This window comes from Stomoxys calcitrans, chromosome 3, assembly GCF_963082655.1.
Source record: "Stomoxys calcitrans chromosome 3, idStoCalc2.1, whole genome shotgun sequence".
Classification (NCBI taxonomy): Eukaryota; Metazoa; Arthropoda; class Insecta; order Diptera; family Muscidae; genus Stomoxys; species Stomoxys calcitrans.
Genome location: NC_081554.1, coordinates 107,253,255 through 107,267,215, shown reverse-complemented (window position 1 = coordinate 107,267,215; position 13,961 = coordinate 107,253,255).

Genomic DNA, 13,961 nt, shown 5'->3' with positions numbered 1-13,961 from the left:
GTCTTAGTGTGATTTGTGAGACATGACTTATGAAATACGTGTCCACAAGCTGTAGTGTAAGAATAGGCCGCCTTAGCCACCGATGTACAACATATGCCGCACTCTGGATGACGACCAGTGTTCGACAAATCTTCCGAACTATGACGTAAAGGCATTATAAAAACCAAAATGTACGCAAAAAAAAGTTATAGTATTGATCGACCTTCACTATTCGAATCCGACTACAAATTCTAAGTAACTGCCACAATATTTCGACTTCGTTCAAATATAAATAAAAAATATACAGTAAAACCACCAAGAAATAGCTCTTTCCTGATCCCGGGGAAATCAAAAAAATTTTGAAGGGTATAAAAAAAAGTAGAAAAATCACCAATCTCTTAAAATTCAGAAGAAATAGAAAAGAAGAAGCAAGAGTTGAGTTTAGACGGTACTAATTTGAACTTAAGACAAATAGTCTATTCCGGACTAAACTAAAAGAATATTTAGGGTATCAACATCATTAACAGCACCCTAACCGGTCTGGCACTAGCAAAAAAAAAAAGTCCAATGACAGCATTTCCAGATTAAAGAGAAGTCAATGTTGAAAATACAAAGGGATAGATTGGGGGATGAGTTGCGAATAGGTCGGCCTGACAATAGCTTTCAAATCCATAGACAGCTTCCAAACCTATACAACAACCAACCGATAGATATAAACTGAAAAAAAAAGATCTCTAGAGGGAAAATGAAATATAGTTAAGGACCCACACTGCCTATTTGGAATAAAACCCAAAGATGGAAAAAAAATAATGAATAATTTGTGTGTCGGGCCCCACGTTGGGCGCCAAAATATAATGTAGCATACAACGCTAGGTCTAGTAAACCCCAAGATGGTCTGAAATGTTTGAGCTGAAATCAGCAGCACGCAGCTAGCTTCCGGCTTCTGTCTCGTCGGCAATGGGGAGGTTCTTTAAGGCTGAAAACTCAAACTATGGGATGTCTACACTATATTATTTTAAAAGTGTGCGTGCGAAAGATAGAAGAGAGGGAGAGAGAAATAGAGAGAGGAAAGTAAAAAAAAGGGGGAATTTTCAAGAGAGGGTTTTGTCTACCACCGATGCAGAGATGTTCACATCGTAATACGCCCGCCCATCCATGACCAGGACTAAAACCCAAAGTTATATCATATTTATCCATTGGTCCCACTGTACCTACCCTTCAAATGTTTGTAGCCCCGGAATCACAAAACGGAAAATTAGCTAATATTCATTATGTTGTTTATTAAACAAAATCCAAAATAAACCATTAAAATTCTAGAAAAAGCTAACTTGAACTTTCACATAACCTTAATCCTAAACAGCATTAATAAATTCATTAAAACAATTTCCAGATAATTAACGTTCATTGTGGCCTAGACCAAATCTAATTCAAGTAACAATAATTATTTAGATAGCAACTAGTCCAATAATAATTTAGGCAACAATGATTCTAAAAACAACTATCCCTTTACTTTAAAAACAGGAAACAAAACTAAAAGGCTAACAGCCTAGCTAAATGACAAATAAACCTAACCGGTGTATGTGCAATTTCAAAGAAAAAAAAAAAAGCTGAAAGAAATATATCCCATTCGGATATCATGGGGTTAATTTAAATCAAATGTGCATGCAAAATTTAAATATAAAAGAAAATGTAAAAGAAAAGTTAATGGCAAAAACTTTAATTAAGAATGAAAATCCATTTAAAATTTCATTCTGGTTCGGGGATATGAACCTGCGACCCACTGTGCCGTGGTGGATTACATTCGAAATGCATTGGATGTATGTATGTAGCTTTAATCAGAATTATTTCTCTGTATGGTACATTAAAGTGCACCAAGTGCTTTCTCTTCCTCCCATATACTGCCTTACCCACGAGAGTTACCAAACAAATATCATCCAAACCAAAATGGAATTATTTAAAAAAACAAAAATTATTGATCTAATTAATTAATTAGACAAAAAAAAATAAATTTTGAAAAGAAAAATTAAATGACCGAACCCGGGCTCGATCCCACGACCTCTCACTTCAGAGTCAGCGACCCCCACCACTGAGCCAACCAACCACTTGATGGGGTGATGGCTAAGCGGCCATTTGATCACTTTGAATGATATTTGCTTAGTTACACCAAAAAAACAAGGTGAATACCACGTTGAACTTCGGTGGGTATTAAAATCTAATCAAAAAGGGTGTTTAATTACTCACTTTGAAAAATGTCCCCCGTTGAAAGATCTTTCAAGTGTTCCGGTTCCGGGATATTTTCCAACACAGCGATTCCAAGGAGGTATTTAAAAGCGGATATGGACAGGAAATTGGTGAAATCAGCAACAAAGCACTTACACACTCACGCATTCAATGTCTATGTTTTTTTTTTCCTTTTTTTTTGTCTTTAACCACTGTCTTTTACTTTCTTTTTAAAAAAAAAAATTTAATTTTTAGCACAACAGTTTTAGCTAATTTTCTTTATTTTATTTGTCTCTAGACTTTTTCTTTTTACCATTGAAATTGCACAACACTTACAAAAGTTTGAGTTCTAATTTTTTTCTATCAATATTTATAGCTATTTTTACTTTAAATAATACTTTTTTTTTTTTTTTTTTTTTTTTTTTTTTTTTTTTTTTACAGGTTTTTAACCAATTTTGATATATTCTCTTTAAAAAAATTTTAGTTCTGGACGTTTGAGAGACTTAGTCAACAAAATTTTACACTTTTTAAAACACTTCTTGGTCTGGTAACCAGACGCAGGGCCAAGTTTTCACAATCTTCACAAATTACTCGATGAAATGCCCAAAAGCCGTCGGCGAATTTCTCCCAAATTCATCATCGAAAGGATATGCGGGTTTGTCGATGAGGGTTTCCCGTTCCCAAAAAAAAGAATCGGCCTTTGATGGTCCAAACAGCTAACATCAATCTCAAACAAAGCTAGTCCAGCCAGGCGAATGGGGATCAACCAAAAAAAGGTTAAAAGTTCCAAAAAAAAATTGCAGCAGGAGCAGTCAAGATGCAATAGTAAAAGGCTCCAATAAGTGCAGCAGAAAAAAAATATATTGCTGAAGCAAAAAAAAAATCAAAAAGAAAAAAAAAGCAAAAAAAACAACAAAAAAATAGAATCTAAAAAAAATCATTAGCGACGGGATTCAGTAGTCTCACCCCTTAAATGGCTCCAGAAAATTTATTGAAATAGACAATTTCACTGAGCCTAACTTCTATTTATAAAATAAAAAGCCTTGGAAATAATACGCTAATTCAGCTAATTTTCGTTAAATTGTTGCGGGAACTGCGTATACGTATACGTACTAAAAACCAATACAAAAATAAAACCTTCCTCAACACAATCAAGCTAATGCTAATATGGATCTCAAGGCCCAGATCAAGCCCCACGGAGGTCCTATACAAGCACTTGGAGAAAAACCACAACTCCGACAGACCCACCCACACTATAGGAATAGCCTAGCGGTTAGTGACGTCGCCTTGCAATCCGGAAGCCCAGGTTCGAATCCCGGACCGGTCGAAATAAATTTTATTGTTCTAACGCCTGATGTTATTCAAACGCGTGAAAAAAAAAAAATAAAAAAAAGTAGAAAATAAGAAAATAAGAAAAAATAGAACAAAATTTGTAGCTAAATTGTAGCAAAAAAAATATAAAGCAGAAAGCAGAAAACCAGCGACAAGTCACCCTACAGCCACTATCCACAACCAGTGGATGCCCGGTAGCTCTCAGCGGAGCTTTTCGTGATAACTACATGTGACCACCACACAGGTCGGAGCTCAAAGTTCCAGCATGTGTGGTTTTCATAGTTATCCCGTGCCGGTCAAAGCACTTGTAATGCGCCAAACTCTACAACTATATATGTATATAGTCTGTTCGCGTACTTTTCCAGTAAAAATTTGCAGGAGAGTGAGAGCCATTTTACTCCCTTTCAAACATTTGCAAGCAAAAGTACGCAAACGACTTTTAGTAAACATTTGCAGAACAACAGCTGATTTTTGTTTTGGTTGGTTTTTTATTTGCTTGCTTAGGAAAACAATTGTTCTAAAATAAAAAATGCTGGCGATACTTGTGAGGTATTTTCCTTAGATTAACGTCAATTAATCCGAGAGTGACAAGGGTAGAAACAGAGCCATTCGTCGTATCCGTAATCTTCGTGCAGCTGGATAGCCATCACAATTTACCGTGCATGAAGCTACTGATGTCCTCCGTGGCGTCCAGACAGAAACTCTACATTGATTCTGAAGAATCTGAATCTGCCTGGAGTCAAGTATCTTACAACTGTCCTCAGCCTGTGTGAACACTTTTATGGTACCCGATGTTTGGAAGATGGGCAGTGTGATCCCGCTACTGAAACCTGGAAAGGACACGAGCAAGGGAAGTCGTACAGACCGATTTGTCTTCTTTCATCAGTAGCCAAGACGCATTTCCATTCGCCGAGCATCAGCATGCATTTCGAAGGCTGCATAGGACTACAACTGCTTTACATGCCACCACGATATTCAAAAGTACACATGTTGTTGCTGACAAAGTTTCCTTGCTTTTGGATATTGTGGCTAGATAAATTGCTACGACCACTGATTTGAGGCTAAGGGAGCTTTCTATTTTATCATGTGGTGGCTACGCACACTTTGTTATCATTGAAGATGTCTATCCGTTCTTGTTTAACTGCCAAAATAGACCCGCTCAATCCCATGGCAGCATCTTCCCTCCTTAACAAATTCAAAGGAACGGTGTTGGTTTCATCGTAGCGCTCTGATGAAGACGATTCCATCAAAACACCCAAGAAATCGACCATTGCTCTTTTCTTTGTGTCTGGAAGGATACAATGTTTTAATTTTTCAAGATTTTCCAAATAATTCCGCAAATTTTGCACTTACCTTCTAATGTAAAACAGCCGACTTGAGGTAAAATTACAACTTCATTTGGCGAATTTTCTGTACCTGAAAACTAGCTGCTGCCTTGAATCTTCATTAAAAGTAAACAAATGAAACAAATATAAAAATTACCAATAAGCAATATTTTTATTTTTTACTTACAACTGCCTTTTTGATCCATTTTGGTATTAGCTTTTGTATTTTCATGTAACGGCTGCTTTTCATAAAACAGCTGACCTTTACAAAACATCTGTTCAAAGTTGCAAATTTCTGCTGGCAAAAAAGTCCCAGTAGAAATTTGCAGGTTCTTAATTTTCGAATTGTCAAAATTTGCTCTCTCGCGCTCTCTTCTGCTGGCAAAAAAAAAAAAGTACGCGAACGATTTCCAACAAAAATTTGTGCAAATTTGCCCAAATTTTTGAGTTCCCGAACACAGCTACAGTGTGCCACCATTAAAAAAATATCAATTTTTTAATGAATCGTGTATTACCTTGGTTTCGTTTCGCAGGTAAAAAAAACTGTGAAACCAAATCACTAAAAATTGTATGGTGAAAGCAATGTGAATTCCTCCTTATAATGAATGAAAATATATCTTAAAATCACTAAACAACAGTTGAATAACCACTTTTGGGTTGTTTTTTTATTTGTGTCATTAGTTTTGGGGTTAAGAATTCACTACAGTGTGCGCTAAATTGAGATTTAAAAAACATCTATAGTTTGGTTTCAATTTTTTTTCACTTGTTTTCAAAAATGTTGAAGTTGATTTTATCAGCTGATCTGGTATGTTCGAAAAGAAAGACATAAAACTAAATAAAAAATCCATAACTTATCAAAAACTCTTCATTACAATTTTTATTTACCATGAGCTTGGAAGATCTATGGGGTTTGTTGAATCAAGCAAATGGTTGCGTTGCTCGGAAAACACTTTTTGTCTTACTGGCTGGACAGCCAAAAAGAAGGCAGCCAGCAATTCGAAATTTCCAAAAATTTTGAAACAAATTACAAGTCCAAGATTTTCTTTTCCTTTCTATCTTTTGTTTACCTTTATTTCTGCAAATTGTAAATATGAATTTGCAGACAAAACATATGTTTTAATTTTTCGAAATGTAACTTCGAAAAAATTATTTCGTGTGAATTGGAGTCACCTAAATATTTATTTGGTGAAACGAATGTTAAAAGGGAAAACTATTTTTGGCGAAACCAAGGTCACACCGGGATGCCACTTTTTGTTACACATTTTTTTTTTCAATGAATGCCACTTTTTGTGCCCCTTTTGAAAATTTTCCAACGGTAACGCTACTTATGACACGGTGCATTGTCAGTCGTTTTTCATCAACGCGGCTTTATCATAGTCAAATGATTCCTTTGGTATCTTGAGAGCAGAGATGGGCAACAATACACAACCCCACATAAATTCCTTTACCCGCCAGCATAGAATCAGAATATTTATAAGGCCAAGTCTTGAATTAAATAGTGCTTTTTCCCATGAGGTTAGGTTGAAAAGAAGGTCCAGATATTAATCCGCCACATGCCATATGGACATACACCTAAGCCAGTAATCGGCTTGTTGTACGCTCTAAAAACTACAAAGTAACCTCAAAAACGAAAATTTTAAGTTAAAAATTCCGTGTAACTTGTTTTCCATACCACTTCCCTAAGTTGGTTCATGTCTGGTTTTGTGTCTCCGCCTAAGTTCCGGTGTCTTTTAGCTGCAAAAGCCGGACTATGATATGGGAAATGCTCCAATGTCCCATCATCTTCCCCACATGCTGTACTCATGCTATCACTTGCCTCACAGTCCTATGTGTTCCGTTATTATACCAAAAGCTATAATGACCTCCTTCTTACTTTCTAGGATTTTCGTCGTCCTACGCCCTTCAATCGGACTGCGTCGACCGGAAAGGCTTCGTCTTGGTCAATTAACCAAGTTAATTGACGGCAGTTCTTCATTGCCAAATCGTCTGCCGACAGTCAAACGAAGCGGATTGTGCCATCCTCAGAGAAGACGTTAATCTCCTTCTTACATTCCAAGACCGTTCGTGATCATACCGTCCTGGTTGTTATTGCCCTTATGGAATGTTTACTGTCGACGTCCTCGAGTTAACACCACACCAACTAACGCATTCCATGATCGCCGGATCTCCGCCTACAGGACCGTATTATGGTCAGGCAGTCTAAAACAGATCTCTGTCCTTGGGTTCTCCATGTCCTCTAGTTTTGATCCATCCATGTAACACGATCTTCCAGATGGCAATACTAGGGTTCCGTCAGCCCAAGACTGTGCCGCTGGCAGCAGTGCCTCGCACTCGACCTCAAGTGTCGTCTCAGGTATCCGATCGGAATCCTCTTCTCTTCCTTCCAGGTTTCCTATCGTTGCCTCGATTATACCGCGATGGTTTGATCTGCTCCCATCCTCAATCCATTCTCCCATTGCCTTAAGTCTCGTAGCCGAAGTGGCTGCCTCACACTTAATCTGCATGTCAATGGGTCAGATATATAGAATAGTCTCCAGTGCCCTAGTGAGCGTGTTCCTCATCGCACCGCCTATGCCAAGACAACATGTTCTCTGAACTTGTTGTATGGCCCTTATGTTGCACTTTTTCTCTAGCAGTCCACCAAACTAACTAAGTAAGTATTAGTCTAATCACGCTTCTGTAGAGCCAGTGGACTGTCCTCGGATTCAAGCCCCATTTCGAGCCTAGTGCCCGTCTGCATAGTGCCTGAATGTGGCACTTCCAATTCAGTTTCCTGTCCAAGATCACTCCTAAGTACTTGACCCTGACAGATATCGAAATCGTTTTGTTGATGAAACGTTGTGCGCCAAATTGGACCACCTTTGTCTTCCTCGTGAACGGCATATTTCAGTATTCTCTGGGTTAACATTGAGACCCCTGGGTCTAGCCCAGCCATATTCCATATGCAAAACCGTTTCGGGCCTTCTGCATAGGTGTTTCGGAGTGGCGATAAATGCCTGACGTGCTTTGTAACACTTTCTCCCTTATATTATTTATGCCTTGCGACCCGCAATTTATCCGTAGTATATGGTTTACCCAGTCTCTAAGGATCCGGTACTGGTCTAAGGATTGGATCAATGTGTCGATCCGCACATTGTAAACGACCCCTCGATGTGAATGCAAACCGCCAATGTGTACGTCTTGGCATCGAAGGATTCTCTATTTCCCTTGACATAGGCATGCTGTTTGTATTTAAGCGGTTCGCTGGATGTCCTACTCTTTATCATGGTATCCACAATGCGTTCCATGATTTTAAGTAGAATGGACGTAAGTCTTAAAGGCCAGTGTCCCCGTGATCCCGTCGTAACCGGTGTGTTTTGGAATGTATTTATTATACTCAATTAAATTTTCTTTTCACTCAAATTATTTACCCCCCTTTTTTGGATATGCTACTGATAATTGTTTCATTTGTTATTTTGTATTTTAAAAGTGTTGAATCGTAAGATACACTTGTTTCATTAATATCAGACACTACAGAAACAACAACCATCGTATGATTTTCTTACTGCTTATTCGATGTAGAACAATTGTTAGTTTTATGTCTGGTTGATATTGGCACCAGATGTTGCTAGGGCTTTTATTTAATCCACACAGCAAATGAAGCCTTACTTCTGTTCTTATCATCGAATTGTCTACATCGCTAAATAAAGTTTATAACATGAAACAAATACAGTCCGCTTATTTTTGTATTTGAAGTTTTTCGACTTTTACAGTTCAGGTTAGGTTAGGTCAAGCTGAAAAGAGGGTGCAGATATTAATCCATCCCATGACACTATGGACATTCACCAAGGCCAGTAATCGGCTTGTTGTGCGCTCTAAAAAGTAACCTCGGAAAAGAAAATTTTAAGTTAGAAATTCCGTGCTACTTACAAATTCTTTAATTGTTTTCCATACCACTCCCCTAAGTTGGTCCATGTCTGGTATTGTGTCTCCACCTAAGAACCGGTGTCTTTTAGACGCGAAAGCCGAGCAATGACATAGGAAATGCTCCAACATCTCAACATCTTCCCCACATGCCCTACAGATGCTATCATTTGCCGCGCCCATTTTGTATAAGTGAGCTCGTAGTCCTATGTGTCCCGTTATGATAGCAATACTGACCTCCTTCTTACTTGCTTTCAGTAATAACCTCGTCCTTCCACTATCCGGATCCCCCCATAGGATCGCAGCCCTCTGGCCTTCACCGCCAAATCGTCTGGCCTTTCATTCCCCCTTGCTCCGTTATGGCCCGGCACTCAAACGATGAGGATTGTGCCACCCTCAGAGAAGACGTCAATCTCCTGTTTACATTCCAAGATTGTTCGTGATCTTATCGTCCATGTTGTTATTGTCCTTATGGCCTATTTACTGTCCGTAAAGATCTTCATGCTCGACGTCCTCGCGTTAACACCACACGCATTCCGTGATCGCACGGATCTCCGCCTGCAGGACCGTATTATGGTCAGGCAGTCTAAAACTTCCAGGTTTCCTAACGTCGCCTCGATTATACCGCGATGGTATGACCTGCTTCCAACCTCAATCCATTCTCCCATCGCCTTAAGTCTCATAGCCGCAGTGGCTGCCTCACACTTAATCTGTATGTTAATGGGGCGGATATCAAGAATAGTCTCCAGTGCCTAGTGGTCCTCATAGCTCCGCCTATGCCAAGAAAACACTTTGTCTGAACTTGTTGTATGGTCCTTATGTTGCACTTTTTCCCCATAGCAGTCAACCAAACTACTAAGACGTACGAAGTTTTTAAGTTCAAATCCGCAACATTTTATGCGTTTTCATCACAAGCCTCAACATGTCCTCCGCCGTCCCTGCTCTCACTCCCATGTCGTCTACTAACGTTTCAGTTTGGACATGGGTTTTTGGGAGAAACTTTTTCATCTTGGCGGCGTCATTAACGCTATCACTTGGTAGCAGAAAAGCTTCCAGGAGGTAAATTTTGCCGCTCTGGTAATCTTATTCTTTGAGACGTGTGAAATTAACATCCCACAACGTGCTCCGTTAAAAAGTCTGCGGACCCCTATCCCAATGTTTCGAATCTCGCCGGTCATCTAGGGTTTTTCTTTGGCTGATTTCCTTTCCCGAAGAGGACAACTATCTTCGAAAGACTCCACTAGTGCAGTCGTAAATCTGTTGACAATGTTGTCAATGGCTTCTACGCTTGGACAATCTAAATTATCTTGCCCAAGTCGTCTTCTGAGTAGTCTTCCGAATTTTGACCGGTTAATTTTCAACTTATTACGGAAGCTTATCTATATATCACTATTCTAAACCTAATTAAGCGATGGTCTGAAAAGGAATGCTCTATGCAGAACCTCCATTCTGAACCTCATCGATTAGATTTTCCGATCGATTAATCGTTAGTATTCAAGATTTCTGCCGTACTCCACAAAATGTGGCGAGAGCTCGCATTGCACCCTATAAGTATCTCATTTCCTGTGTCTGTTTTGCTTTCCTCGCCAGCCGTTGCAGCTTCGACGTAGGTGAGGTGTCTGAGAGTCGAATGGCAGATAGTGATGCCGGTTATGCTCTACCCTGACTCATATCTGTTGCATCCGACGTTGACAACTCAGGGGAAAAAATATAATTTAAAATTTTATGACAAATAACGCTGGTCCTCGGCCGAGTACCAGTGTTAGCATAGAATAATTCGTAGTTGATATGGTTCAGTCCAGAAACTCTGTTTCGGGTCGTCCATGGCTCCTGAATTAAGGCAATATGAATCTTGCTGATTTTCTCCATCAGAGCGTGAGTAGCTGCCTCTCTCTGGTGGAGGTTTATCTGGATGATCTCAATCATTGGTCCTCCGTTAGATGGGCTTCTTGGGAGTGGGTGATGGTCTCATCGTCTGCTCCCTGTTCTTTAGGCTGCATTCAGTTTCACGTAACTGCACTGCCTGGTGTATTAATATTAGGATCTTTGCCTATAGTAGTCTCCCAAATCTTCAGTAAATGGGCTTTTTGGGGGCAGGTTATGGTCTCATCGCCTGCTTCCTGTGCGTTAGGTGGCATTAAGTTCTCTGTTACTGCACTACCTGATGTTTCAGCATTAGGATCTTTATCCATCTAAGTCTGCCATAGTCGGGTCCCTGTTCGTTAGACTGTGTTAGGTCTCTCGACCCTGCACTGCCTGATGTTTTAGTATTAGGATCTTTGGTTATCCTAGTCTTCCCAATATTGAGAGAGTCGGTGATTGTGTCGTCGTCAGTCCCCTGTCCGTTAGGCGTTATCGAGTGTTCCCCCATTGCACCGCATGATGGATAAATATGAGGATATTTGCCTATCCTAGTATTCCCAATCTTGAAAAAGACGGCCATGGCCCCGTAGTTCGCCATGCCTTTAGTCTTAGCCAAACTTGTAAGGGAGACTTGATCAATGCCCACCACAAGGAGAGTTCCTTCCTCCTTCTCCTCCCTGTGGAAAACCTCCCATTTCTCTACGACCTTGGTTTAGCTTATTTAATACTTCTACATGCATTCCGTCGCGATTTCCCGCCCACATCTTTGATGAAGACCGTCGCTTTGGGATGTGGGATGTACATCTTTCTCACAAACTTCTAACGAGCTTTTTGACGGTTTCAATACATTCCGCTGACGCAAAGTGCAGCGTTAAGATGTCCCCTCTATACTCGCAGCTCATAATTCGTATGGGTGAACATCCTTCAGAGTTCAATTCATGTTCGATAACCCGTTCGTTAACCAAATGCCTCACCAGGGACCGACGATCTGGTGGAATCCTACCGGATGCACAGCCGATATCAATGACTGCACAAGTCATGCCATCTCTGTTGTGCTTCCTTGCCACTCCGGCGTAAGAGGGCGGCTCCTTCCTTTCTCAGCGACCATCTTCCCTTTCCGTGATGGCTGTGGCATCTTTTTGGAAGTCAAAGTAACCCATGAAGACCCAGGGGCCATGCACGCTTCCTTCGTTGCTGTTCCGACTTTTTCTACCTCCGCAGGACACTGTCTGGAGTCTCCATTGCGGGGAGGCTGGCTTGGTCTTCCCAGAGTACTTGAAAGCGGGGAGCTCTTTTCAGCATTTTAGTATAACACTGCTAAAATGCTTCTCTTCGGAAGATCTGATTCTTTTTCCAACTGCGTGGAATGTCAGTTCAATCCCTTCTAGCATCCTGAGCTTTCGCCCGATTGCGCTGTCCGCTCATATTCGTCTGTCTCCTTCGTCGTGCACCGGATCGCATTCTCGGTCTGCTTTTGAGCTTAGCAAAGCCATCGCTCACTTCTGCCGTTGTTGTTGTAGCAGTTTGTTCTGTTCTATCTTTCGTTTGCTTGATTCTGTTGAGTGTCAAGACCTAGGATCTCTGCGACTAAGATGGGGTGCGTCCACAGGGATCTGGGTCTGAGTCGAGTGGGTCTGGCTGGGCAGCTAAACAGGTGACGTGTATCGTGCGGTCCCTGATTACAATCGGGACATGCATCGTGCACGTCTGTATCAATTCTTGCTCTGTAGGAGTTGAGGCAGCTCATCTGCCGGAACGAAATTGACCCAGAACTACTCTGGTTTGCCGGGGGAGGCGGTCGTTCTTCAAGGACTACATTTACCGTGTCTGCATGAACATTGTCTAGACCTGCTTGATATGCCGCTTGATCTAGAGGTTCTCTCTTGTAGCGCTTAACCTCACGCTCTAGATCATATAGATCTATCTGATGATTGATTTGGATGGTCTCCGAGATAACAGCCCAAAAGGTATTTCTTAGACAGCATATATTGTAGTTATGTCTTCGCACTGGCAGGATCTTTATCTCCTGATGAAGGTGGTTCACATGTGAACTGAGGAGACAACCCGTCGCAGTCCGGAAGGCGGCATTCTGACAGATCTGAATATTATTCCACTGCGTGTCACAAAGTTGACGAGACTACACTGGCGCTGCATAACTTACCACAGACCGGTCAATTACTTTGTACCTGGTCAACAAGGTTTCTTTATCTGCACCCTAAGTGCTTCCAGAAAGTGACTTGAGGACCTTGTTTCTACTTTTAACTTTATCGCAAATTGCTGTGGTATGTGGGGAGAATGTGTAAGAGCTGTCAAATGCGACGCCAAGTATTTTGGAACACTTGATGGTCGGAATCATTTCTCTATCGACCACAGTCAGCTCAGTATTCACCTCACGCGTATTTGTAAGGAACAATGTGGCCGAAGATTTGGTGACAGATAGCTTCAGATTTCTTGCAGCGAAATATGAGGCAAGTTCGTTGAGGTAGACGTTTAACCTATCGCAGATCTCACCAATTAGTGGTGGCCTGTCTGCTCCCATCCTCAATCCATTCTCCCATCACCTTTAGTCTCATAGCCGCAGTGGCTGCCTCACATTTAATCTGTATGTCAATGGGTCGGATATCAAGAATAGTCTCCAGTGCCCTAGTGGGCGTGGTTCTCATCGCTCCGCCTATGCCAAGACAACATGTTCTCTGAACTTGTTGTATGGTCCTTATGTTGCACTTTTTCTCCATAGCAGTCCACCAAACTACTGAGACGTAAGTAAGTATTGGTCTAATCACGCTCCTGTAGAGCCAGTGAACTATCCTAGGATTCAGGCCCCATTTCGAGCCTACGGCCCGTCTACACAGTGCCCAACATCTGTGAGCCTACTCAGTACGCTCCTGAATGTGACACTTCCAATTCAGTTTCCTGTCCAAGATCACTCTTAAGTATTTGAAATCGTTAGATATCGAAATCGTCTTATTGAGGAAACATGGTGCGTTAAAGTGGCCCACCTTCGTCTTCCTCGTGAACAGGCATATTTCAGTCTTCTCTGGGTTAACATTGAGACCTCTGGGTCTAGCCCAGTCAAATGCCATATGCATAGCTCGTTCGGATCCTTACCCCTTAGAAGTATTATAACATCGTCTGCATAGCAGACAGGTTCAAATTTCTCAGCATCTGTAATTGGTCATTTATGGTGGTCACCCATAGGAGTGGCAATAAAATGCCCCCCTGTGGCGTGCCTTGTGCCACTTTCTCCCTTATAGTTATGCCATGGGACACACAATTTATCCACCTGTTTCTTAGCATATGGTTTATCCAGTCTCTAAGAACCGTGTCCACCCGGTACTG